The sequence below is a fragment of the Rhyacophila brunnea genome, unplaced genomic scaffold (assembly GCF_057557595.1).
Source record: "Rhyacophila brunnea isolate RB1 unplaced genomic scaffold, BYU_Rbru_1.0 scaffold_3, whole genome shotgun sequence".
NCBI lineage: Eukaryota > Metazoa > Arthropoda > Insecta > Trichoptera > Rhyacophilidae > Rhyacophila > Rhyacophila brunnea.
The window spans coordinates 11,604,813-11,631,328 of NW_028232965.1; the positions used below are offsets into that span (position 1 = coordinate 11,604,813).

Here is a 26,516-nt window from a genome sequence, read left to right on the forward strand (position 1 = left end):
CCTTAAACATTGTAGATAATCTATTTATATAATTTTGAAGCCTTATTATCCTTTATATTTATTTTAAACATTTGATGACTGCATAAAGTATTTTTATTGGTATTAGTTTTAGTTTATCAATTTATGGCTACAGCCTATGTTGTAGCTTAACCACTGGGGAATCCCAAAAGAAATGGCGTATTTCAAAAAAACACTACCTTATTCTTAGGTCAATAATTATTACAAAGCAATCATTATTCGTAGGATGTTTATCACATTTGAATGGTCAAAGACATCAAAGACTTCAAATGTGTTAATCTTGCCCATTTTTTAAATAATAAAATGCCTAATTCTTGTCAAATTTGGGATCACAGAGATTATCAATATATTTTTTATCGTAAATATTTCACTATAATAATGTCGACATAAATTATACTGATGGTTTTATAAATGCGTTTAAAAATTACTAAATGTAACAAATCTTAACACCACTGCACATTTATGTACTGAAATATGACTATATTCTAAAACATTAGAGCGAGAGATTTAAAAGAATACTATTTTATGTAATAAAAATACTTTATGCAGTCATTAAATGTTCAAAATAAATATAAAGGATAATTAGGCTTAGAATTATATAAATAGATTATCTACAACGTTTAAGGAATGTCCAGGATCATGCTTTGAAAATACAATAAAAGCTCCATTTTGACCCACGCTGAGCAAATATGTAATATTGTTATCATATATATGTTGGGATGGAAGGTGTGAACTGTAGACGATAACAAATATATAATATTAAAACAAAATCAAAGCCACAAACACAAAATCACATTGTTAAGACAACAGCTCTAATGACTCACCGGTAGAACCTCAATCGATACGTGTTTATCGGCTTAGTCTTAATTATCAAAAAGTCCTCCAGGGAAATTATATAGGGCAAAGGTCTACTTTATTTGAATGTTGTTATTATTTAACTTTAGCAAAAAGTTTATTTATACTTTTAGCAATCAGCAACACAATAAAAAAAATGGAATTGTTATACAGACAAGCTGGAGGAATTATAAAAGTTTGGCTGGGACCTAAACTAATCATAAGTAAGTAAATACATAATATTTATATCTAACTATAAAATAAAATATGAATATTTGTACAGTGGCTACTACTTAATTTAAATAATTTTATAATGCGTAGCAAAGAATATGTTATCATTCTCAACACTACCGTGTATTCAAAATATTTAACAATATTGTATGCCCAGTCAAATGCCAAAAATAATTTAATTTCACCTATCATAAGATAATAACTATTTTAACATTTAAGTGTTAACAAATCCCTCTGATGTTGAGATTGTTTTAAATGCGGAGTTAAAAAAACCTTTCTCATATCGCTTTTCAGCGAATATGCTGGGAAATGGACTTCTTACTGCTGAACGTACGTTTTCTATGTGTATTGATCAATCTAAGAACCTTCACACACACAGCTACTGAACGCGACCATAGCTCAGCCACTAGTGGACGCGTTCAGCTGCGGAATAATTTTATTATTCCATGAGTTTCAATGAACGCTCCACATACTAGGCGCTTGAGTGGGCGCGTTCGGTCGATAAGCTATGGCAGACGCAGGTGCTCACTGCTAGCGATCGACACTATTGGACGAGCGCTTGCCCAAACTAAAGCCCCGCGTACATACGGCCACCGAACACAGCCACAGCTCGGCGGCGTTCAGCTGCGGTCTAATTTTCCTATGGGTTTCAATGAACGCTCCGCACACTGGTCGCTTGAGTGGACGCGTTCGGACCCATCGAAAAATTTGAATGCGTCCACTAGTGGCCTCGTTCGGTAAGCAGAAAAGTCGGCGACTCTCAGTCTACCTGAGGGAGTATCGCCGATGAACTGGACATCTTTGTTTTTGGCAGCGTTTTCTTTGTCTTCGTAAAATTAGTATTAACGCAAGTACTTGCTAGCACAGAGAATCCATTCTTACACACCTTTGCCTTTCTAAAGTATCTCTAATGAATTAACTAAGCTAGTGGTCGCGTTCGGTGGCTATGTGTGCGGTGGGGCTAAGATACTATTTAATGACTTTACATCAGTTTATATAATATATATATACATATATATTAAAAATATAATTAGGTACTGAAACTATTCTTTAAATGAGTCTTTCAACCATATTTACTAATTCAGCTATACAGCCGCCGTAGTGAACGGTCGATTTGTTTTATCCGCTCGATAATTGATTTTAAAAAGTAAATTCTTTTAATATTACATAACCGTAGAAGACAATAACAACAGTGTGTGACTTGTGTACATACATATATTGATTAATCTTTATTTAATTATTAATGTGTTAAAACAAATCAATATTTTATAAATAATACTTTATACCCGTGCAGTAACTTACATAACCTAAATTTGATTCCAATTTTTGTTCATTCTGTTTGTACCAGTGCCGTGATCAATTAGCCGTAATAGCCAATTATCATAATCATTATTACTGTACCGCGCTCAACGATATTATTTACAAGTACCTATATTTTACCATAATAATACTCGCGATGCCGTGTGCTATTTTAAACTGCGCGTTGACGACCGGAGCTGCAGCTGACTTGGAATGCAGTACTTGCAAATTATCCTTCCATCATCAGTGTATCGGATTATCTGCTTCATCATTCAAAAAAATGACCTCCAGCACCAGATCAAAATGGAAGTGCGCTAGCTGCAGTAAGTGTGACGCCACTAATACCCCTGCTAAATCTGTCGTCAGTTCACAGAAATCACATGATAATCCCAGTTTGACTGACATATTGAATGTAGTTAAGGGCATTCAAATTGATATCTTGGAAATTAAAGATCTAAAAAAAGAAATTTTAGACAAAAAAAAATACTTAAATTTTATGGACGAAAAATTCTTGTCCTTCGACAAGAAGTTTAAAGAACTTGAAAACAAAATTAACAAAATAAACAATTTAGAAACCCATTTAGAAGCGGTCAAAATTAAATTAAATGACCTTCAAGAAGAAAATAACAAAAATGCTCAGTGGGATCGTCTCCTTAATGTGGAGATAATTGGAATTCCGAAGAAAAAGACGAAGACCTCCGTAAAATTGTCTCTATGCTAGGGGCCAAAATCGGAGTAGCCATTCCTCCCAACGATGTCGATTATGTCTCAAGAATTAAGCAATTCACGCCCGTTCCGAACAGACCCAACTCAATTATATTAAGGCTTTGCCGTAGGGATATGAAAGCTGAAATATTATCGGGAGCGCGAAAATCTAAATCCGGTGGAAAAATGCTACATTCTGCCGATATCGGCATCCCAGGATCATCACTCCCAGTGTACATTAACGAACATCTGACAAAACAAAACAAAATACTGCTGAAACTTACTAAAACCAAGGCAAAAGATCTGGGGTTTACTTATACCTGGGTCAGAAATGGTCGAATTTTCACAAGGAAAAACGATACCTCCCCGGCTATTTGTATAGCAAAAGAGGAAGAATTAGGGAAAATGAAATGAACTATACAATGAAACTCACCTTCGTGAGCACTTCACTTTTTATTAATCTTGAGATACCGAGGAATATCATATTTTTTGTGTAATTAACTTTATTGGTGCAACGATATATTTTTATTTAACTATTTATTACTTAAGTTATCTCAGGCTCTGATATCCAAATTTATTATCAAAACGTACGTGGAGTCCGCACGAAAACGCACGACTTTTTAAATAGTGTCCTTAACTGCGACTATGATATAATTTGTCTTACTGAAACTTGGCTTTTGGACGAAATTAGGGATCACGAACTAATTGACTTTAGGTATAACATTTTTCGCCGAGATCGCGATTATAAATCAGTTGGGAAAAAAATGGGTGGTGGTGTATTAATCGCAGTGAAATTGGAATTCAGTGCATCCCTTCAGCCTCAATGGAATAGTAGTGCTGAGGATCTTTGGGTCACCCTGAGGACTGAAAGTCTCGCTAAAATTATAAATCTATGTTGTTCCTACCATCCACGCGGAACCGATTTTAAAACCAATCTTAGCGCGCACTTGGAAAAAAGCTCTACCATATATCATTCTCATACTGATGAAGTTTTTATTATGGTAGGAGATTACAATCTTCCAAATTTAGACTGGACATCATCTGATGACGTCAACTATCTCCACCCTGATTACAACATTGATCCGTTTTGTACCAGTTTAACTGATTTTTTATCCTTCACGAACATGCATCAATTTAACTCTAATTGTAATATTGATAATCGTATTCTTGATCTTGTAATTTCTGACATTAGTAACTGCGTGGTTACCTCGTGCATTACACCCCTTACTCCAGAAGACGCACATCATAAATCCCTTATTATTAATTGTAGTATAACCAAAAAGAAAACGTTACAAGCGGCTGTTCGTGAGACATATTTATTTAAAAATTGCGATTACACCAAACTCAAAAAGGATCTCTCTGCAGTATCTTGGGAAACTATTATGTTACCAAACATGAATATGGAAGAGGCCTCGGCTTGTTTCTATGCTAAACTTTTGGAGTTAATTGATACTAACGTACCGAAAAAATGCATAACTCCAATTCATCGTTATCCTCCCTGGTTTTCCAAACTCCTAATAAAAGTTATAAATGAAAAACTAAAGTATCATAAGAAATGGAAAAAGTACAGAAGCCCCATATATTACGATACATTTGTCATTTTAAGAAAAAGGCAAAAACGCCTTGCTAAAAAATGTTATGAAGACTTCATCTTACGGGCAGAAAAATCCATTAAGCGAAACTCAAAATCTTTTTGGTCATTCGTTAAATCCAAATCCAATGGGTCCAATATTCCCGGTGAAATGCTCCTTGATGAAAAAATTGTTTCGGATGGCAAATCTATATGTAATTTATTCAATGATTATTTTAAATCTGTATTTATTCCGTCATCCTTACAAACACCTGTTTTGCAAGATGTTAGCGCTATGATAATTAATTCAATAATATTCACTCCGTCATCAGTTCTTTCATACATCAAAAACATAGACATAAATAAAGGCGCCGGTTCTGATCGTATTCCTCCCATTTTTATATATTTTATATTTAAAAGTGGGGACAAAAGCGTCATTACTAATTACAGGCCGATATCCAAACTTCCTATGTTCGGCAAATTGTTAGAAAAGATCATTTCCTACCATATTTTTGCAGCTCTACGTAACTTCATCACACCAAATCAACATGGTTTTTTTAGGAGACGCTCCATAGAAACTAACCTACTTGAATTCACTGATTTCATACTTAATTCAATGGGCAGTAAAACGCAAGTGGACGCTATATATACGAACTTTTCTAAAGCTTTCGACAAAATCAATCACTGCATCTTACTTAAAAAACTCTGGGCCCTGGGGATTCACGGGGATGTATTCCGTTGGATTTCTTCATACATCTCAAATCGTTCGCAAGCTGTTGCAATTAAAGGATTCGTCTCCAGTTTTATACACATTCCATCTGGAGTACCGCAGGGGTCCCACCTTGGTCCCTTATTATTCATCTTATATATTAATGATATGAGCACCTGTTTTCTTAACTCACAATTTTCCATCTATGCAGATGACACAAAAATATATAAAAATATCTCTTCAGTCGATGATTGTATTGAGTTACAATCTGACTTAGATAGACTGTATAGATACTGTCAACTGAATCACCTTTATCTAAACGTCAACAAATGCTCGTCAATAACATTCTCCAGAAGTATGAACCCCGTCATCACACCATACAAACTAGGAGTCGAACCCTTGAAACGCAGCTCAAAAATACGTGACCTGGGTGTTATAATGGATAATAAAATAATAAAACGCTCATATCAATGAAACCATCAATAAAGCATTAAAATTACTAGGTTTTATCCTTCGGATCTCTAAACCATTCAGATCACCTGATGTTCTGAAGGTTCTTTACTTCTCTTATGTTAGATCCTTAGTTGAGTATGCCTCTGTCGTGTGGAATCCACAGTACGTTACTTATATAAATCGGCTCGAAGCGGTGCAAAAGCGATTTTGCAAGCACGTTAATTTTGAAGCCTACTGTTATGATTAATCTAATTCTACTTCGACCGCTGCAACTTTTATGGTACCATCTTTGGAAAGTCGACGTTCTATATATGATCAATATTTTCTTTTTAAAATTATCAATGGTTTTGTTGACTCGCCAAACCTACTCGAAAGGGTGGGTTTCCATTGTCCATCAAGATTTACACGAAACCAAACTTTGTACCATATCAGTCGTAGCGGTTCTAATTATGCACAAAACTCCTTTATTCGGCGCTCTTGTTTAAATTATAATAGTATTTCTCCACCGTTGACCCTTTTAATAATTCACCTGTTTCATTTAAACATGCTACCTCAAAAATTTTGTATACATAGATATATAATGTATTTACTTATACATACATATTAATTCTTTTATTTTTTATGTTACTTTTTTATTTTTCTTTTTTATCTTTTGTATATTATTTAATTATTCATTATTCTTCCTCATTTTTCTCATGTAATCTTCTTATGTAATTTCTTTATATTTATGTTATTTTACTCTCTATCTTGTTAGGCTTAACTATATTATAATGTATATATGGAAACTTTGCTGGTTGCATTAACTCTTTATTATTATATTATAAATTTCTGTAATTAATATGTAACTGTTTGTTTTCCTTAATAAATAAAATAAAAAAAAAATATTTATTCTATTCTAACTAATTCCAAACGTAAATTAATGATACATCCAAAATAAAAAATCAACGAATATTCATAAAATACATTTATCCATATTTATATTATTACTCAATATTCACGTCCTGTTTTTTCGTTAAGAATAGATCGTTTTTTATTTAAAACTTCAAACATGTAATTTTTCAGCATCGCTATGGAAAGTTCATCGAAAGAAGTTATCGCCAACATTTCATCAAAAGATTTTGGATGGATATATCGAAATTTTTGCCAAAAAAAGCGAAATAATGGTAAACCAATTGTCAAATCAAAGGGGTACCTTTGATGTCACTAATTTCACAACGCCCTGCACTCTTGATCTAATTTGTGGTATGTATTATATTTGCAATTTTTGGATTTATTTAACAAAAATAGTTTTAATAATATATCTAATATATATAGTGTTTCTTTCTGATTTTGTAGGAAAAAATGTATATTTCGTTACAATTCCGTATCTTTTCTCACCTTAGAATTCTTTAACATTTGAAGATGTTATTTAAAAAAATAATCAAATATAATATAGGGTTATCAAATTAATGAGAGATACGACACCCCACGGGACATATTTTTTCTACAAAACGATTTTTTTAGTCTGTTTATGCCTGAGATGTTTTCAAATTATGTATATCCAGCGCTCGAAATGGAAAAGTTTACGAACCGGAGCGCACGACAGTTTTCTGAAGAACAATACATAGTTATCATTTTTTTTGTATATTTCATAAACATAAGTATGTTAGACTTTCTATTATACCTATGACATATCTAGCTCAGACGGTCAAATTATTTTTTCCACGAGACGGGGCGTTAATTTTACTGATTTCAGGAACAGGAACGGCGCTCCAGTGCGCTCCGGTCCATTTCGAACCCTGTGTATATCCAGTAGGTATATTATAGAACGTTACATTCTGAAATCTTTTGTCTTATTCGTTGAATAAAAGAAATAGTTTATTGAAATTACCATTAAATTTGTTATACTTCATATGTTTATATCCATGTCACATTTACAAAATAAAGAATCTAAAAGTAAATAAAAGTACAAACATGAGACATGAGACATAGAAACGGGCCGTGAGTTACCTGATCTTTCTCAAGCCAAACTCCGCTACTCCTTCGGAAATCTCGCAAATTCGCACATTCGCGCAAAATCGCAAATTGCAAAAAAAAATCAACAAATAAACGCAATTTTCTAAACAAAAAAATTCAAGAAAAAACCAAATTAAACAATAAAGTAGAATTTAAAAAATAAAATACATAGCGCATCATTAAAAATGTCTACGTCATAATGGAGTGCACTGACCAACCGCATAGCCCTCGCTATCGGTGCCTGATAACCTGACACGAAGAGACAGTAAAGTTATCATCAAAAATGGTAATTTTCCAGAATATCAGGATTGAAAACTATATCACGTGAGAGCAGGTAGAATGTTTTAAGAGTAGAAGTGACTTACGAGCTTCAGCATAATGAAAAATGAGCATGCCTTGAAGTATACTCGTTTGAGAAAATATCAAAAGGAAAATAATTATATATATATAAATAAAGATGTCGAAGAAATTTCTATTGGACACGCTTTAAAACAAGCTTATAAGAAACCTCATAAAAGATTCCAGATAATGGACCCATATTCAAGAATACTCTGTACTTGCTTTTCCGTCCACCACCCGCCACTTCTCCACACACGTTATGCATGCGTATACCGTGGCGTAATGAACGTAGGGCGCGGAAAATTTATAGATCTACCTACTGCAGATAATTTGTTAATGAGAATATCATGATTTACCCGGTCAAAAGCCTTTGACATATCTGTATAAATAGCGTCCACCTAAAAATATACGTCCAGTTAATGAGATATGTTCAGTGAATGGAATAAAAGACACCCAACCACCGATGAGGATTCTCTTCAACAGGCCAGAAGGGAAAAGGAGGGTCAATGGAGCTAAATTGGGGTAGTTGGACTTTGTGAAAAAAGAAGAGACTAAGGCAATGGAAATAGAAAGCAGTTTATAGATGGTAGGGGATACTAATGGTGTGCGGTTCATATATGGTGTAGAATGTGTAGATGAAGAGCACCGCCATAAGTATTCGATAAATTATTATCAATAATATTATGCATTCATTGTGCAATTTTATCTTAAATTTTATTAAACAATACTATTTCGTATACATGTATTTTTCAAACAGTATAATATACGTTTCCTGGAGGAGGCTAAGATCCACATCGGGTTGTAGTATATTATGATGATAATAATATTATTATTTTTGAGGGAATTCATCTAAGTACTACTTTTTTTTTTACAGAAACTGCAATGGGAGTAGAGTTAAATGCTCAGAAGACAATGAATTCATCTTATATTCAGTCAGTCGTGGGTGAAACTGTATTGATATATAAAAGAATGACTAAATTGTGGCTGCAGCCATCTTGGCTTTTTAATCTGACACCATACGCTAAAAAAGAAAAAGGATATTTAGAAACTATTAATGGTTTTACCGATAACGTAAGCACAACTTAATACAAGTATCTAGCTATCTAACTAATCTGTGTTCAAATGTCTGGATTGCAATTACGCTATGATTCCAGCTATGGCTGCATCTATTATGAGGTTGCTAAACCCTAATTACTATCACAGCCAGGTAGTGGAGTTGTAACATTCGTTGACGTAGCTTTTAGCAAGCACATTTAAACGCGTCTCATACAGAGTGGGTACATTGCCAAACCCTAACGTATCAGTACATTACTGAAGGATTTGACAAGTACGTCGTTACGTCGGCAATGTCACCAATTTGTACGACCTGTCTCACTGATTAGAAGAATCAAGTCGAATATCTGATGATTGTCGATTGCAAACATCTATTAGACGCAATGTCTCTGTTATTGACTAACTTCTTCTTCTTCTTTGATCATATCCGCCCCTTAGCTGGAGCATATGGATACCACACGATGCCTCCAAGAATCTATGTCGCTAGCCAGTCTTCTTTCGTCGTTCCATATCATGCCAGCATAGCCGTATACACTCTATAGATAGAATTAAGTGGTCTTCCAGGAATACGGTTGGGTTGAAGAAGATGCAAGCCAGGTTGAGGTTCTCTTCTGGCATCCGCAGTACGTGGCCGAGTCAGGTCCAATGTCGCTTCTCCATTCTCAGCGTGATGAGAGGCTGCTTGGTGCGTTCTCTTATCTCCTCGTTAGTCATAAAGTCATAACACTGCACACCCAGTATCCACCGCAAACATCTGTTCTCGAAGCTCAGTATACGGTTGCTCTGAACCTTCATAAGGTACCATGATTCGCTACCGTAAAGCAGCACCATCAAAATGCAAACATCGAATAGGCGATTTGGTTTTGACCGAGCACAGTCGTGAGTCCCAGACACTCTACATTGAAGTTAATCCCTTCAAATCAAAACCCGCCCCGTACCACATTCGGTCTTAATCGAGCGTATTACGGGACCCTACAGTGGCGATGTGTGGCATCTATTTCAATTTTGCCTGGGAATGCCCTGGGAGAAAATACCCAAGACTGAGGTTGCTACGCTCAAAGTGAGCTCTGACTGAGTTTAAAGAATTTACTCTAATGCAAGGTTCCAGGAAGAGAAAACCACATGAAAATTACGAAAAATAAAATGAATTTAAGGTAGGTATATATAATAAAGAAAACGAAGCTAATCATATGGACAGCAAAGATTATGTGAAGATGTTGCTCCAGCTAATCCCATTTGGATAACGAGCTCTCTCTGCAAAATGCCATCTCCCGTGATGTGCACCTCCGGGTATTTGAAGCTGTCGATGTTTTGACCGTCGTTAATCAGAAGGAAATCTGGATCAGGACATGTGCTATTGCACAAAATGTTGGTTTGCTTCTCGTTGATTTTCAGACCAACTAGATACGAATTCATGAAGTCTGTCGATTATCTCTTGAATGCCCTCAATTGAGTTGTCGAAAAGGACAGCGTCATTGGCGTATTCCAGGTCCTACAGCTTCACCGTGGGGATAAGAGGTATGCCTCGGCCAGGTTCGAAGTACGAAGTTAAAGATGATGATGATGAAGACAAACGCAGTAAGAACACAACCCTGTCTGACTCCGGTCGTGACCCCGAACCATTTTTGAAATTTTGACACAGCAATCGCTATTCTCATACAGGCATTATTGATGACGGCAATGATCTAAGGAAGGATGTGACCTATATGCTTCCAGTATCCTCCAAAAGGAGGAGCGGTGCGGACTGTCGAAATCCTTCTCATAATCCACAAAGCAGCAGGTCAATGTACTATTCAGCTCATAGCTATACTGGAGAATACATCGAAGGTTGTGAATTTTCTCAGCACACGCTCGTCCAGGTAGAAACCCAGCTTGTGTTTTTTAAGGACGTGCATTATCCGGTCCTTTATTCTCATCAGAGCATGTTTGCCAACATCTTTCCTATAACTTGTCGCAGCTAAGAGGTTCGCCTTTTTTGTGAAGTTTGATGATTTTTCCGTTCACACAGTCCCTTGGACAGCGCTCTTCTTCCCACACCTTTGCCATTAGATGAAACAAAATATGGTGCAAGATTGCGCTCAAGCTGCGCTTGAGGAATTCAGGACTATACTATATACTATATATAGTAATCTAAATACTTTGCAACAGTTTCACAATAATTATTGTAGATATTGTTTTTCAAATGTTTTCAACCATTCACACACTTTACAATAGTGTATTCTTAGATATACAAATATGTTATAAAGTTTTTAGCATGGCTTTTGAAAATATTTAAGTTAGAATTATATTTATTAGCCCATATCGCAGTAGTGGTTACCACATTGGAGCACAGCATTTTATCTGACTGAAACTTAAATGATGACAGTTTATAATATACATATTCAAATGTGATACTATACAATTAATTTTGATATAATCATACAGCATTCAGTTATCTACGGTAGTCAATTATTACAATGGTTTCAAAGTTATTTAAGTAAACGCAAATAAGCAGTCAGTTATAAATGTCATAAATACATCAAATTTCTCCCATGTTACACCTGGAGTTTCCCCTCGGATCTCAATTTGGTCCACTGCAATTTTTGTTATTCATTGTATTAATTTATGTTCTTTATTTCGGGGATGATAATATCATTATATTATAAAGACCCAATAAGCACCTAAACCGCCAAATAAAATGTGCTGAATCATTCGGATCGCTGGGCACTATTTTTGGCAATACGAATACTGAGGGATAGACTCCTGTCATTTTCAGCGTCCTACCTCAGAGGTCTACTACGCCCATTCCCATACATTTTTGTAAACACTTACTGGACTAATGGCGCTGCGTGACCTTGGTTGATCCTGGTTACTTATCATTATTATTATTAATCTGAATTCTGAAAAATATTCACAAAGATTTATTTAACCATTAAAAAAATAATAATCATGAGCCACCACTGCCCATATGTACATTTTTTCCAGATTGTATGTAGGTATCTATAAGAATGTATTTTTAAATATGTGTAATTAAATTTAAGTTTTTTACTTACAGGTGATTCAGGTAAACAAGCAAATACATTATAATACACACAGCAGCATTTCTAATATCCAAGATAATGACAATGTTAAGAGTATGTTTATTAATATTTTTCTATAATAATTTATTACGAAATTAATATCTTTAACATTCAGCATTACCGGTACCTATTATATGTATATAAAAGAAGTTCAATTTTAAACCAATTGTATGCAATGAAGTTGGTTACCTATACTTTATAGTCCAGTGATGGCGAACTTTTTTACGTACGCGTGCCAAAATTTCCCAAATATTATTTATTGACTGTCTGACGTGCCGAGCAGTTTTTCGAGTAGTTTGAGCAGGTAAAAAATGAAAAACTTGTTATAAGAATTCTATTAAAAAAGTTATAAGTAAGTAATTGAATTCTTGAGTATTATTATAATACCTACTTAGTTTGGTTATTTACGCACAAATTGACGCCAAAATTGCTTGGATCAGATGGTGCATCCTCTCTGCGATCTGACTTCTCCCGCCGCCTGATAAGGTCAGTGCTATAATATTATTATGTGTGACGCATAAAACTTAAGGACCGATATATGCAATTTAAATTAATGATAATGGTTATTCTTGAAGAGTATCTGCCTGTTATTTTTTATACCATGCGATCTGTGAATGCATGAATTTTATTTCGTCGTTTCCGTTTGCGCATCAATTGATAAATATTGTTCAAAACCGAAGAAAATAGGCATTTTTAATATTATATGGTATGTACCTAAGTATTTAGGTTTTTGTAAAACTTTTTTGTAGATTTTTTTTTTAATTATATCTATTTTTTTCTCCAACATAAAACATTCCGTGCCATGCAAAATCATCTCGCGTGCCATAGGTTCGCCATCCCTGCTATAGTCTATGAAAATGACTTCTTCCGATCTTGGATGACAGATTCAGAAGACCATGGATAAAAATAGGACAAATCAAACTAGCGACTTTGCATCGCGCTCTTTCTAATATGTGAATTATTTTTAAATTACGTTAAATAATAAAATACAAAAAAAATAATGATAAAAATCTAAAATTTTGTACTATACCCATAAAGATGCATCTCCCATATAAAATTTTACATTTTATATGGGATTTATATATGATTTTTACTGTACCCATTACTTATACGTTTATTTCTATCAATGATATTCAGATGGACACTCTTTCCCAAAAAGGAAAACTTTCCTTGATGTTTTAATTGATGACTCAGTTGGAAGCAGTCAATGGACAAATAAAGAAATGCGAGATGAAATTAACACCATGGTGATAGCAGGGACTGAGACTACAGCAAAAACTCTAAGTTGGATCCTTTTACTGCTTGGTTCCCATTCAAATATTCAAGACAAAGTTTTTGAAGAGTATGATATAATTATTATTATAATATGTCGCCAAAAAAGTAGCAATGCCAAAATGCGACGCAAAAATTAAGTTAAATATAATATTACAGTTGCTTAGACATTACATTTTCAGTTGCTTTTTTCCTTGGAAAACGATTTAGTAATTTTACGAAAATGTATGTTTTTTCGTTGTCTATATTTTGGACATTCACGTGGAAAAACACAATAATAATTTGGAAAAACAAATTGAGAATAGTTTGTCAAAATTGTTTTTATATTATTTGTAAAAATGCTTATTAAATTTAAATAGGTACTGGGTGAATCTTGAATTATCCTTTATTTCAGTGTTGCACACATAATCCCATAATTCCTCCATTAAATTCATGGTAATTATAATATTATGTTGAATGGGAAATCTATTATGGATTAATCAAATTCACCGTAATAATATATGATCAATGGTAGACATTTCTCAAATTAAACACATTTTTTTTTTGAATTTAGAGTTTTGATGGGATCGATTTTTTGGAGCTATTGGATAAATAAATAAGGCACACACCATGACAATGGGTGTAATGACGACAAAAATCTGACTTTGCTACTTTTTTAGCGACTGAAATTTCTGTAGTTACTTTTTTCATTATTTTTAATTATATATTATGCTTTCTTCGGTAGGTACTTATGTATTTAAAAACAAAATATTTTTCCATTTGCAACTAAAAATATGGTAGTACTAGAGATTAAACTCCTGAAATAAAGGGGTTAGAATGCCCAATATTGGGAACAAAATTCTATATATCTATACAAAGCAGTTAGTTACAAGTTAGTTTGAATTTCCGAAATGCTCGTAACTGATTTTTCAAATTATACTTATCTGATTTGTACTTCTTCAATAGTCCCCCGAATATCAAATAAATACGATAGTGTATTTGGCTATAAAAATATACTTATTGGTTGGGCCTTTTATAGTCCCATTCCACTCCTTATCTTTTCACCCACCACTTACAAAGAACATTCAGTTGCATCTCGACAGCGGACGCGTGCGGGCTTCTAATAGCTTTCCGTCGCTTAAGTGATTGACTCAATAGATACAGACTCATTCATAAACTATCATCGTCATTCATACACCCTCACATATAATCCATAAATACCACAGAGATGGTTTGGAAGAAGCGTAAAAAGCAAGGTGAACGGGATCGCTTCTCATCTCAACAAGCTGTTTCTCACCCGAAGCACCCAGTTACCCTTTCAGACAGGATGAGTACACCAGAAGTACACTCGTTCACTCCAAGGCCACAGAGTAGGCAAGGAGTAAGTCATCCAACCGAACCAGAAAAATACCTGAAAAAACTGGTAGCACCCAGAGGTTAACATAAAATGCATCCTTGGACGCTGACCATCGCCAGAAACAACCGAGCTTCCAGAGAGAACAAGAAAGATTGAACACACCGATGAAATCGATCCAATCAGAAACGGTGGTGCTAATCCACGCATACGATATACCACCACCTAAGTGGCCGATAGGCCTTTTATTGAAGGTATTTTCTGATTTGGATGCCATGATTCGAGCGGTGTTCATAAAAACCACCTGAGTCGTTCGACAAACGAACCGTGGTTAAACTCCGCCCGATACCATCCCAGTAACTTCCTTAAGATTTGGATTCGGTGCCATGTTTAGTCTGCAATTTCTAGCGTTAGTTTTTTTCTTTTCCCCCATTGTTTGTTTATTTCTCTTCTCTTGTCCAGTTGGTATGACGTACCCAACTCGTACCAATTAGGTGATTTTTTTGTTCTTCGGTTCCTCACTACGGGAACCGAAAATAACTTTCGATGCCGGGGAGACTATGGTTGGGCCATTTATAGTCCCATTCCATTCCTTATCTCTTCACCCACCTCCTAATCCCCAGTGTTATTGTTACAATACATTTGATAAGCAATTAGGGGTCGTGAGAGACGGTGTTACAAAGAACATTCAGTTGCATCTCGACAGCGGACGCGTGCGGGCTTCTAATAGCTTTCCTTCGCTTAAGTGATTGATTCAATAGATACAGCCTCATTCATAAACTATCATCATAATTCATACACCCTCACATATAATCCATAAAACTGTGTCACAAAGTGCGGGAGTGTACGAACCGGGTGACCCACAACGATACCGCCCGAGTGACAGTTAAAACCAGACCACGGAGCCATCATACATCATCACAAAGGCCAGTGTCTGCCACTCTGTTCCATCGCCCCTACCACTAAATCCGACCTCCTCATCATACCTTAAAATAATTACAGTCCACTTAAAAACTCAACCACTTATTATGCCAGTGATTTCTTACAACTTATTAAAATATGAGATATTATGTAATAAGTTCATACATACAATAATTAATACACAAAAATTATTTTCAATTCTGTTTTGTGAAAAAACGTGTATCTTTTAAATATAAAATAAAATCCTTCATACTAAATATATTAGATACATATTATTTTAATCTCTTAAATATATTTTCAAGGGTACCATTCATCTATTATACGAGATACTTACCGTTAGATATTACATTTTATCAAAATATATATAATGGAATTTTAGGGGAGATAGCGGTGAACCTTTTTAATAGAGAGCTTAAAAAATGAAATCTTACAGTTTGAAATACACTAAGCAACAATATTAAAATTCTGTCACGATATTAACATTTCTACTTTATGTAAAATTGTTAAAACCTTGTTATGCACTTAAATATTCGGCAGTTATAGACGGCTCCTCTAAATGATACATAATATATCAAAAACATAATGTTCTATGATACCATATTACTTTACAGGCTCAATGAAATATTTGGCGATTCAAGCAGATCAGTGACAAAGGAAGATCTCTCGAAGATGAAATACACGGAGAGAGTCATAAAGGAAACTATGAGGCTCTTTCCTGTTTTACCATTTATCGGTAGAGAGTTGAAGCAAGAAATAAAATGAGGTAATTGTACCCTTCATTAAACACTGTTTTATATATTTCAAAAAATCAATACTGAATACACACAAAGTTTAAATATGTTAAGCCAGGTACTCATTAGCGAGCCGTAACTGACTGTTGCAAATACTGTAACCAACTGTAGATGTGGACGCAACGTCAATGATTTCCATATAACCGATGGCGAGCTGTTCGTTCTGAGCTGAATCATGTCAGCTGTAATTTTTGTCTTTTGGGTCCCATAGCACTATTATTTTTTTTAAACATCAATTAAAAGTAGGCATTTCTCCTCATCCCAGTTAGCAGCCATGTTCACGTAAAAAGATGTACAACAACACTATCGAAGTATTTCACTGTTCGCGGTGAGGAACGGGTATAACATTCAACGTCCACGAGCGACTGAGTACCCCGCTTTAGATTCTGTATTACAGAAAATCATAAGTACATGTATAGAAAAAAATTAGAAAAAAATTGGATCTAATGGGACTCGAACTCACGTCTTTCACTTTCCGCGTGAGTCCCTTCACCTCTAAGCTATATGTATATAGATATGCAAATTATTTCTTGTAACGACGTTTTAACTGGGGTACTCAATGAGTTCAAGTCCCATTCGGTCAAACTTTTCTAGATTTTTTACTGTTTTATATGTTTATCTAACCCTGGTCGCACATGCAAAATCGTCTCGACCGTGGCATGGTCATAACGCAAAACTGCCGGAAATGTTGCAAATTTCTTCCACGCACGCAGAAGGGACCATACCAGAATCAGTAACGTCACGCAGTTAGCCGAAACAAAGCATTTGCGCATGTACTGATGCAACATTTTGCTATTCTACATTCAATAACTATTACCAATTTTGCTCTATTTCCATTAATTTGAATAAATACTTTTCATTCTTGTCTATTTAGTGAAAGCCAGCGGCAAACAAGTTTTGAAAATAGCCGATATACTGAATTATTCTTGAATTTATGAATTTTGCCGAAATCGGCTATAAAAATTGCAGCTGTTCCCAGCTGGCTCATCGATCCTGGATCAATAGTATTAATTTTTATCTTTGAGTGCACTTTCTGTATTTTATATTTTTTAATGTCTACAGATTTTTACTCAAAATAATTATAATCCGTGAAGTAGGTATCTACTATTTAATAATTTCATTGATAAAACAAGTAGGTATATACCCAGTAACAAAATAAGTACGTACCTAACAACATTTTTTTCAGACAACTATACTTTACCTGCTGGTATCGAATGTGTGATTGCTATTTATTCGATACACAGAAATCCAAAGATATGGGGTGAAAAGGCTGATGAATTTGATCCTGATAACTTTTTACCAGAAAAATGCGCTAAACGCCATCCATATTCTTACATCCCTTTCAGTGCGGGGCCTAGAAATTGTATAGGTTTGTATAGAAACAAAATATTACTCACTTTTTTTTAAATTATATAAATAAATCACATGGAATAATAATATGAAGTCTGGATCCCAGCATACATTGATAAAAAAACTTTTGATTGGGTATGTCCTATCCACAAAACAGATAATAAATAGAATACCGATAGGCTATATTCAATACGCCGCATGTTGATGCAGGCTTTTGAATGTCCTACGAAAATGAAGCACGCATTATGCACGTGCAATAGTGTGTGTAATACACCAACATTAAATGAGCGTAAATGCATAAACCGAGAGCAGTTTTCAGTATTCGTATTCAGTATTCAAAATGTATTCTTGCCACGTGTGTAAGTTTAACACGAATTCTTCCTTACTCGAGTCGGTTACCTGCTATAGCCTTACCCGTTTTCTATTTCAGATTTAAATGTGGTAATTAAAAATTAATTATCTAGTCAGCAGTCAATGTGTTAAGATAGATCATAATATGGGTCTCCACAGAGTGGAGGATTGCATTCACAGATTTTTGTTCTTGCGAGAAATGGATGTTAGCCACTTGTTCAACCTATTAGGTCCATACTCTGACCCCAAACACAAATTAAACAAACAATAATATATTGTGTATTTGCCAGATCCAGGATTCAAACCTGGAACCCATGACATTATAGAAAAGCAAACGCGTAATCCGTTCGGCCATCGTGAATATTATTGAGTGAGATGAATTCTATAGATTTTCTTTATGAGTCGATTGCTATTTTGTCCTTCAAACTGTTCACACTATACGCGGCTCTGAACAATGAGTCTTGTACTACGATTTACTTCCCAGGAGCAAAATAAATCGGTTCAGTAAAAATATTGTTCACTAACAGACTGATATTCTTGGTGTAGACTAGGCTTTAGTTATCGCTAAGAAAGTCAGCTATTATTAATGTGAGTCGCGGTAACCAGTAACCATGGTCGTAAGAAAGGGAATATTGTGTACCTACCTACTTTTGTCCGAGCCAAAATTCTGATCCCGGGATTTCGGGACTACGATTTGACAATCTCGAGATCCCGGGACTGGTCCCGGAATTGGCATTTTTTCCATAGTTTATATATATTTTTTTATATTTACAAAATAACATTGATAGAATCGGTCAAAAATAAATCTAGTATAATTTATACTATTTAAGACATTTTTATTATTAATATTGTGTACGTCCAATGGCGTTAATGGAGGTAATAATATTGTGATATAAATAATACTGTGAATTTAATATGAGATTGCTGTTTAGGATAGTAAAGACTCGATGAATGGGTTAGCGAGATTTAAAATAGTAAAGCAAATCGTGGTGTAGTTATGGCCTTTCCGCTTCATAAATCTAATTAGTCAGCCAAATATGAAACTGCCGTCAAAAACTGAGATCATGGTCGAATTACTTTGTTAAAAGTGCGAAGCATTATTTTTTCCAATCTTTCTCATTTTTATTTATTACAACGTTTTTTTTAGGCAGTATTCTGCTTTGTCCGGTGGTTGTTTGTCCGGTACAAATCTTGCAATCGATTTTTAACTAACTTCCCGACTAGCTAGACATTTGAAACTTTTAGAATATATCAGAAGACGATGCCTAGCCATCTTTAAGTAGAATTTAATTCATTTTCAGTTAATTCTGTTTTGCATGAAAAGTTATTTCGATACCATTATTGGTTGCTAGGGGGTCCTAGCAACTAAATTATTAAATAATATATACGTGCGTTACTACGGAAATCAATATGAAATGACATTTCATTATTCAGTATTTCTATCAAGTACATTTTTTTTGATCTTTTAAGCTAGCCAAGTCAAGTTTATATGATTCAACAGAAAATTTAAAAACGTTGTATCTAAAAAGTTCTTTTTATCTTGTAAGTACCTAATTAATATTAATTTATGTGAAAAAATAAAATGAATCGGCAACTTACATATGGGTATAAATCAAACTTCATTCAAACTCAGTTTATTTCTAATTTAGTTATTTGTTATTAAAAGTATTTTGCTGTTATATTTTCGTTTTTATTTTATTTTCCATAAAAATTGATAAAAAAATCAATTCCGAATTCTTCGGGATTATGTTTACCAATCCCGGGATTCATAGGTATCGAAAATAGCTCGGGATCCCGGGATTGGAATCCCTAATCGCGACAATAACTGTTCATACATATGCTCAACGAGACGCGTTTGTTGTTGTCGCGTGCATGCTTTGTGTGCTGCGTAGAGTTTGTATAGTTTGCCGCCCGGGTCGCCGCGATCGTTATACCGCGTGATAATAATTCCATGTAAGCAATATTCGGAATTGCACGACAATAATTATTAATGTTTACATAGTCAGTTACCTCCATTTTGGGTTTTTAGATTTTTTTTTATTCAAATTCTGTAAATACTTTTCCATCGCATGTACATAAGTATATTTATAAAATAATAAATCCAGTTCCATTTGTTAGCCTTCTTCTTCGTCGTGTCGGGTCTTTAATAACTACAATGTGTCGCTCCAGAAGTTGGCGAAGGCAACACAATTTTCCTCGGCTTATAGGATCTCGTCGAAATTGCTGCTTACTGGGTAAGCCTTGCATGAAAAAAGGTGCTCCATGCTTTGCATTTCACCGCACCCTTATGGTTCTTAGTCTGTTTAGGGTTTTTCATGTACGGTACCCGAGACTGGCTACTGTTGGGAGATGCTCTGCTGGCTTTACCCAATCTTCGAGACCCTCAGAGGGTAGGTTCGCCTTCCATGCGGATAATCTATCTTCTTCGGGTGGGACGGTCAGAGGTATGGTTGTAAATAGAATAAACCGGAGATTGATTGCAATGTCGCTTTTATTTTTCAGGCGTCATTTTTTATATTCTACGACTAATTTTAAAAATGACTTTAAGAATATTTTATTTTGCTGTCAATTTTCATAGAAATAGAAAATATTATATTTGTAATCTTAAATGTGTTTGACGGTTTTTTGCGATTATCTCAAAATGGCACAATATGGAGGTTGCCGATTTGAAACTGACAGCCTCATATGCATTTTATTGTTATGGTTGCAACAATGTATACTCCAAGGTGCCAGCAGTAAATCTGAGCATGCGTAAACGTGCTATGGCTAGTCGGATACATATACATAAGACGTTAAATAAAACATTTCCTATATAAATTATAAGTAACCTCATATGAAAGAGAAGCTAACAACACGTTACTAACGCGTACCTACGATTAAATTAGTTACAATTAGTTTGCATTCGAGATTAATTTATAACGAACTCCACACTATTATTACATGCATTTATAAAAAAATACTGAATCGGTCAACTATATTTACTATAAATTTAATGTGTATATTATGTTGCTACGATAAATAATGAAACTTGCATTTGTTCTGAGCAGAAGGTGAAATCGCAAAGAATATTATGCCTATGTAGAGAACATTATTCTTTCTATACTATCTACCAATATAACCACACTAAGACGTAGAAATGCCATCAAGTATTCTAGTTCCTACAACAATTTATATGTTTCTCCTTAGTACTCAGGGAACTCAGAAATAATAGGAGAATAACTGAAATATCAAACGGGTGTGGAGAAACAGGCAACCGATCTCGAGTGTGGAAGAATATGGGATAAACTTAAACACGTGTCAAAAATTCGCATACGCATTCGTTCTGACAACTGCTTTCGTTTTATATTCTGACCTTTATTCAATTTTGGTGTATATAACATACACTATTGCACGTCTATAATGTGTGGCTCATTTTCGTTGGACACTCACACATTCAAAACCCTGCATCAAAATGTAGTGCATTGGGATATGGCCTATCGGAATTCTTCTGTTCTGTGGTTATACACTAATAATTATTTATTATATGAATGCTGTTTCAAAATAAAACGCTAACTGTGTGTGTTTTTTTTCAGGAAAGCAATATGCAATGATGTTACTAAAAGTTATGCTAGCAACCGTACTTAGGTCATTAAAAATATATTGCGCCGTTGACCATAAAATATTCTTGGAAAAGGAAATTGTTTTTGAAATCATCATGATACCGGTTAATGGTATTCCGATATCAATTGAACCTAGAACGAAATGTTCTTAATTGATATATTTACCGGAACTATTGTTATCCTACTTTATTACGTTTCAAACCCTACATGACCTATTCTGTTAAAAAAAAAATATATATACTATAACGAGGATTACTAGGAAAAATGTCAGCAATACCTTATCCAATCCTAGAAAACCATTGACGTACCTGTTGTTAAATGGAATGTGTGTGAAACTTAAAATCACTACAAAATTTCAGTCAGTCCTAATGTTCAGTCTTCCAGAATTATCCCATAAAAAATACTCTTTCTTAATAAACATATAAATAAATATGAAAAACTACCCATTTTTTCTGTCCAGATATTGTATGAAATGCGTACCCATCAAAAATGATTGAGACAGTAATATTATGTAAGGGTATACAGTTTATGAATGTAAATGTAATACATAGTTGAATAAAATAATAGAGAATTGAGAATCGAAAAATGTTTTTTTTTTTTAATTTCCCCTCACTTTATTTATCAACATATCGTAATATTAAAAATAATTGTTCACATTTACTATACATTATGAATAGGAAAATTGAATAATAAAAAAAAATAATTCTGAAAATTTTCATATACGCATTAGTGAAAAACCTAGAAAAAGTGGGAAAAGTTGTATTTTTATGCATATTTTTATTTGTTAACTATAAAAAGACAATATGAAGATATAGTAACAGACTTATAAAGACTAGTTATAATGAATTATTATTCTCATAATGGCGATTCAACATTGAGTATAACGATGATTACTTGCAAAAATGCCTTTAATATCCTATCCAATCCAGAAAACCATTGATATATTATTAAATGGACAAAAGTGTGTGAAAATTTAAATAACTACAAAATTTCAGTCTTCCAGAATCATCCCATAAAAAATATTTTTTCCCGATAAACATATAAATTCATATGAAAAACTACCCATTTTTCTTTTCAGGTATAGTATTAAATGCTGTATAAACATACCTATTGAAAATTATTGATATTATTTAGTTTGTAAATGTAATAATTTAATAAAATAATAGAGAATTGAAAAATATTTTTTTTTTAGATTTCCCTCACTTTTTTATCAACTATCGTAATATTAAAAATAGTTATTTACATTTACTATACATTATTGATACGAAAAACTGAATAATAAAAAATCCTCACATACCCATTAGTAAAAACCTAGCAAAAAGTAGGAAAATTGGCATTTTCATACATATTCTAGGTTCCATGAATATACAGAACATGATAAAACAGAACATAAATTAACAGAACCTGAATTAACATAACATGAAGAAACAACAGAACAGTGACAAAACAGAACAGAGGAAAAATATAACATTATTTAATATTGAAATTACCGTATAGTATTGAGTACGGGAAGATCACCTTTCTCTCCAATTGGATTATGGAATCATTTTGAGGCTGCTGCTGAGAGATGTTATAAGACTACTAATTATTGTTTTGAGGGTTTTCACAACGTCTTAAACCATGGGTGGCCAACCCGCTGGATGTCAACTTGTGGCCCGTGGAGCAGTGAGAAAATAAAAATAATGTCAAATGCTGCCTCTAGATGTGCTAATTCCTTAAGTCTATGGATTCAGACTATGATGACGTTACATTTTACGCAGAAGTAAGATGGCTGAGCCGCACCAAAATGTTGAAAAGAGTGTTTGATTTGAAGTAAGAAATACAATCATACTTCGCAAGCAAGTCAAAAAGTATCCCAGAGTTTGAAGACAATGAGTGGGTTTGCGACTTTGCATTTCTGGTTGATATAGTTTGCCAGCTCATCATCATCATCATGAGCTGGCAAACTATATCAACCAGTTTGCCAGCTAAATGATGTTAATGCTCGTCTACAAGGAAAAGATAAATTAATTAATAACCATAATATTATTTCCGCATTCCAGACGAAACTTTGGGAACAACAATTAAGGACAAAAATCTACACTCACTTTCCTACATTATTATTGCAACCAGACGTGACACAGGGGGTGGCGGATAAATACGCTACGTTGATATCTGACTTGAACCCTGAATTCGAAAACCGATTTCAAGATTTTTAAAAGCACCGTGTGATTTTTGCTGAATTTGCAACGCCATTCTCCGTAGACGTGAATTTACAAATGGAACATTGTGAAATATGTTGCGATGAACGGTTAAAGGAGAAATTCTATCAGGTTGGTTTGGAAGAGTTTTACAAAACAAATTTGGACAAGGATAAATATTATGCATTTTACAAACATGCTGTAATGATGACTAAACTTCGCTATTTGGAAAGACTTTTTAGTCGGATGTAACATATCAAATCCCGAGTGAGAGCACGAATCACTGATGTGCATTTGGAAAACTGTTTGCGTGTTGGAACAACCTCACTCGATATCGATATCGATGCACTTAGTTCTGCCACACAAAATCAAACTTCTGACTAAAATTTATTATTTTTATATTATTTTGTTTATTTTTTTTATTTAAAAAAAGTCTAATCTAATAAATATGTTTGATTCTCATTTTTTGTTTTATTTTATTGATATATATAATATATATATTTCTTTTTTGTTTTGTATAATAAATAAAATCGGTTGTGCGGCCCGGTAGGAAATCTCATTTTTAGAATCTGGCCCGGCTGCTGAAAAGGTTGGCCACCCATGCCTTAAACTGATTGTCATTTCGAACCTATTAAATGGATAAAGACGAGATATATGTAGGCAACAATGCACATATAGGCGCCCCTGAAGTCAGTAAAAAGGCATGAGACCGTTAGTAATCGAGTGGCAATATAGTTACGCACGCATAAAAAAATCTAGAAGACAAATTGAGGTTTTTTCGCCAAATAGCCAAATGCAGTTATTATATTTATAATATAATGTATATTAAATATGTATACAAATTTATTTTATAAATTGTGAAGGTGAAGAAAAAGATGTAAATAACTCGGCGCCAGGTCACGGCTATGAGCAAGATGATGGAGGACATCCCATTTGAATGAGTCCAAAAGGTTCAAAAACCCCTAAGCGTTTTTCACACGATTTTGTTTGTGAGCTTTCGTCAGCATTTTGGGCACTCAATTTGACGTCACTAATTATTGAAGACCTCCTTTCTCTCCCCTCCTCATCATGAACACTGGTTCTACCACTTGAAAAATCAGTACACCACTTCCTGACATTCCGCTGTTTCATCACATTACCATAATTGGATGTGAGACGACGATGGATATCAACAGGCTGGATTCCTTCCTGGTTGAGAAACCGATTGATTGAACGCACCTTGCACGGCGACGGGATTCGACAGCGGAGCGACTATCTCAAACGGACGCAAAGGTCATAATGAAGCGGCTACCGAGCCGGCTCACCACTTGTTCTGGAGAGGGATGTCTACGCTACACGCCAGTGCTGCCATATTTTCAGAAATAATATCCGCGTCGCCAAAAATGAATAAAGGTCTTTAATTCTTGTACAACCCTCGTAATTAATAAATATATGTATACGATAAAAATAAATGTTTTATTTTCCCCTGTTCTGGGTGGATGATGTTTTAACAGATTTTTTTTTGTTTTTACGAGAAATGAATGTTAGCCACTTGCTAACCTATTAGGTCTTTACTCTGGTTCAAACACTAATTGTAAAATAACATGTGAATTTGTCAGATCCGGGATTCAAACCTGATACCCATGACATTATAAGCCGACGCGGTAACCTCTCAGCCATCGTGGTTGATACTATTTTTTTTTCCGGTTTGTATTGACAGATTTAGTTTTTTATGAGAAATGGATGTCAGCCACTTGCTCAACCTATTAGGTCCATACCCTGACACACAAAAATTGAAAAACAATATGTGTGCTTGCCAGACCCAGGATTCGAACCTGGGACCCACGGCTTTATAGTCCAACGCTTATGCCGCGCGGCCACCGTGGGCTACTAATTATACTTATTTTTTTTTTTATTTATTTACTTATTTACATTTACAGTAGGTACTGTTATATATTGATCCATTCTGAATTTGTAATATTATATTGAGTACAATGGGGGGACATTTAAAAAATTTACTATATAGTTCATTTATTAGGTAGTGAAATCAAACTCGGGGTTATGTAGTCAATATGGACATTTATTAGACAAATCCCGATTTCAATTTCAATTGGCGCCTAACGTAGGGCCCGACTTATTTTGTATGGGTTGCATGTTGGTGGGTTGTTTTAACATATTTAATAAAACAACGGATTCGGGGCAATTGAATATTATGTATATTTTCCCTTTAACACAAGATACAGGACATAGACGTTCACGGAAATAACAAAAACATAGGCGACAATCATGGAGGTTTTCTAAATGTGGTTTTATATGCGTACTGTTATGTCCCGTTTTATAACAAACAAATTTAAAAGGCTAGAGTCTTTTGATTTATCTTAAGTTATAAAGCTGAACAAGTCAACCTTTGCATTACCAAGTATTAAATACTTAATTATGAACGGTCAACATTATCAAGATGAATAGAAATATAAT

General features: G+C 34.3%; 1 pseudogene across 1 annotated transcript; it reads left to right on the plus strand.

Moving 5' to 3' along the window:
• The first annotated feature begins 1,382 nt into the window (after positions 1-1,382).
• On the plus strand, positions 1,383-23,853 carry LOC147067890 (cytochrome P450 4C1-like; annotated as a pseudogene). The gene is made up of 8 exons (XR_015071344.1): positions 1,383-1,413; positions 6,882-7,061; positions 9,028-9,210; positions 13,403-13,607; positions 16,403-16,554; positions 17,769-17,951; positions 21,856-21,907; positions 23,793-23,853. The product of XR_015071344.1 is annotated as a cytochrome P450 4C1-like (transcript).
• Positions 23,854-26,516: the final 2,663 nt, after the last annotated feature.